The sequence below is a fragment of the Phoenix dactylifera genome, unplaced genomic scaffold, assembly GCF_009389715.1.
Source record: "Phoenix dactylifera cultivar Barhee BC4 unplaced genomic scaffold, palm_55x_up_171113_PBpolish2nd_filt_p 000409F, whole genome shotgun sequence".
NCBI lineage: Eukaryota > Viridiplantae > Streptophyta > Magnoliopsida > Arecales > Arecaceae > Phoenix > Phoenix dactylifera.
Window position 1 is genome coordinate 439,754 of NW_024067850.1, and position 3,471 is coordinate 443,224.

Genomic DNA, 3,471 nt, shown 5'->3' on the forward strand with positions numbered 1-3,471 from the left:
AGCTGGATTCGTGCTCTTATGGCATGAGTACATCCAAAAAAACTAGAAAAAAAAAAGATGACGGAGAAGAGGTGAAAGCAGAGCCATCGCTCTCACAAAGCCAGCTGCTAGAATGCTGTGCAATGAATGAGGCGGACCTAATTAATTATGTTGTTTGCCCCACGATAAGCATAAGTGACCTAAGAGGCCACACGGTGCCCATCAAATCTTTAGTGGAATCCAATGCTTCAACAATCAGAGTGAAAATAATAAGCACAACCAACGAAGCGTGATTTCTTTGAGACGGTAATTTATCCTAGCCACATGACAAAAGCCAAAAGCAGGGCATTTACCCCAATGGGTGGAGTTCACACATCAGCCAATGTACTTCATGCCATGCTTCAAGGTTTGTGGGGATTGGATTCAACACTTCTTAAGGCTTCGACCTGTTATTCCAATAGAATACTTACAAATACATACAGATTACTAGTTTACCTGCACCTATTTTATCAAAGAAAAGCATAAGGTGCCAAAAGAACATAAGCAGTAACCATAACTCTGGGCATAAGAGAATGGCATGTTTGTCAAATTTTCCAATTTGAAGATCATAGCAGAGGTCAAAAACAAAACTCTGACCTCTAATTCATTGCTCATAGATGTATGAACAAATTGCTCTACAGATGATAACATTTTAAATAGAAATAGACTCCATGATTTAGAAGCCACACCATAATTAACAAAGACAGAATGGCATCTGAAGCAAAAACATGAGACCCAGCTTTTCAATGGAATAGTACTCTCTCCGCATGCTTTTGCATAAAATTATTCAGATGGAATTTTCATCATAGGGTATTAGATATGAAGGCCATAAGAACTGCCATAATGTGAAGTAACACTGCACAGACAGAACACGACAGAGTAAGAGATAAAACAAAATTTAAAACGATTAAGTCCCTACAAGTAACAGCTGGACTGAACTACATACCAACAAATCACACAACTTGGTGTTTGTTAACAAGTCCTTTTGCTTTGCCACTTTCCTTCACCTACAATTTGGAAACCATAAGTTTGGCATGTTCATAAACCAAACAAGAAATCTACGGTCATAAAGCTTATTGGGAAGTGATAGATCAGATATTTGTTTCTTCAGGAGAACAAGATGCTAACCAATCTTGAGCAACATATGGTTTGCAGCTATAACAGTAGTATATTGAAAAGAAAGGACAAAAAAAATATTGTATTTGAACAACCCTGCTTTGTAAAACTGTTCAGTCCAACATTTTGAGATGCAAACTAGCAACTAAATTCACACCAGGCTGAGTAGATGAAAATGATTTAAATATTATGCTCTAGAAAGCAATCTCGAGTCTAAAGTCACTTATGTTCTTCACCCAAATCCCAGGCATTAATTTATCTTAGAATGAAAAGCCTGGATCAAATGATAACCATGACTTAAAGTTAATACAAGAAGTCAATATGTCCATGAAAGAAATGCTAGCAGCTTCTTTTATTGAATGAAGCCACACAAAGATAAACCTTTGCATGGCCCTTCAAAGGTACTAATAAAATGAATATGTAATCCTTTTCAATTAAATTGAATTCTTCGAATTGATGCCATCTAGAACAACAGTGAAAATTTACTAGCTGAAGTCAACAAGACTTGTCATGTTTTTTTGTTAAATGTTCTTTGCTAATTTACGATCTAATTTTGTGTCATAAGCTACAACTTTTGTCAGCACAACATATTCCAAAACTAACTTGCAGAATCACTCCAACTCACATATACCGTCTCTAATCATGTTCTGTTATCATCTTAAAGGCTAAAATACAGAGTAACCTATTTCAAATCTAACTCGCAATGAGGCATGTACCTTTAATATACCCACAAGTTCTCTATTCAATTTATCCTTTAGAGTTGCATCTTTTTAAGTTCCTCCATTTTTTATGAAAGATCCATGCATTTTAAGCCTCCCTTCATTTAAGAGGTACATGTTTCTTTGTCCAACATTCTAACACAACAACATTGCCAATTCTATTGTTCCATCCTTTTTTTTTTTATCTACTAGCATGGGTAGATCAGTTAGTAATCACGAAGCATTTTTTAGTTACCCTAGTACTGATATAAAGATTTTAAAAAATTTCATAATTGCTGGTAAATTAGTCATTGATCGCTGGCGACCCACTCATAGATCCTCGGAGAGCTTCTTTTTTTTTTTGTCTAGTTCACTAACAAGTTCAATACTCCATTTTAAAATGAATCAAGTGATACACATTGAACACAATCACACACACAGAAATATCTCTCAACCCTAGTGGTTCTACGAAGGGCATTCAAAGTCCACAAAATGAACTTCAAAAGTAAAATGCTTCTGGACAGAAAATCAACATAAAAACTCTTATAGATATCAACCAAAAGAAAATTACAGCTCAGCAAACTAATAGTAAATAGTTATGTTTAAACCAAGAAGAGTGTCCTGCTCAACCACATTCCTTGCTGGTACACAAGAAGCTGTTCCACAGAAAAAGCATGGAAGAAACAAGTGCTTCGTGCTGAAGCACCCCAATCAATGCTATACGAGGGTGGGCATACATAAGAAGGATAGACAGAGATGCAAGCTAGAGTAATTTAGGACATTTGTTTTCCTATGTACCACATAAAGCTCATGAAGTCTCATTATTGGTTTTAAACCTTATATATATGTCATTCCACTGCAACGTCAGTCCATGGAATGGATGAGATGCAACCTCTCATAGGAAGAACCACACGTAAAAAGTGATCTATAATATTGAATAGGGCAGGCTTTTTCCCCCAACAAGTAAATGATTTCCTTTATAATAGACAAGTCAAAGAAGATATGCCATTTGGGGAGAGGTTAGTCAATTATGTATCCAAGAGAACAGATTAGCAGTGGCATCAAACTATTTAAATGAAGCTTCTCCCACTTTGGGACCACAGAAATTTTGAAACTTTGGAAATTAAAATTTGGGAGATTGACCCCAAGTTGGATAACCCTTCATGGATCCTTCCAAGCCCCATGACTCCAAGAGACCATCTACTTACAGCATATAAAGAAGATCTAACAATACAAAAGGCAACTAATTTTGCGATTAAAAAAGTCGTATTTTCCATGTAACTATGCATGACTACTCCAATTTCATGGCCAAAATGTTAAATTCTCACCACTCCTTTGTTCTCGTAGTAATTGTTCAAAGCCCACTGATACTTCGATTGGTCCAGCCCCAACCAATTTGCCAAGCACTCATCCAAGCTCGAATGCACTGCCAAAACCACCAAACAACAGCTCAAAAGCTCCTGAAATTTAAAGAATCGAGATGCCACGCCACACCAAAAACCCTAAACCCTCAAAAAGATACCATCTTGGACTTTGGCGACCGCGTTCCAGAGGACCCGAACGCGGAGCCCGACGATCGGGTACGCGGCTTCTCGAAATTCAGCGGTGGAACCTAACGGGAGGAGAGGAAGAGAGGAGG

At 37.3% G+C, this 3,471-nt stretch overlaps 1 long non-coding RNA gene across 1 annotated transcript; it reads right to left on the minus strand.

Moving 5' to 3' along the window:
- Positions 1-640: 640 nt before the first annotated feature.
- Positions 641-3,389, minus strand: LOC120105974. The gene is made up of 4 exons (XR_005508222.1): positions 3,355-3,389; positions 3,161-3,258; positions 965-1,025; positions 641-874 (listed from the first exon to the last, which is right to left on the minus strand). It is a non-coding gene; the product is annotated as an uncharacterized LOC120105974 (long non-coding RNA).
- Positions 3,390-3,471: the final 82 nt, after the last annotated feature.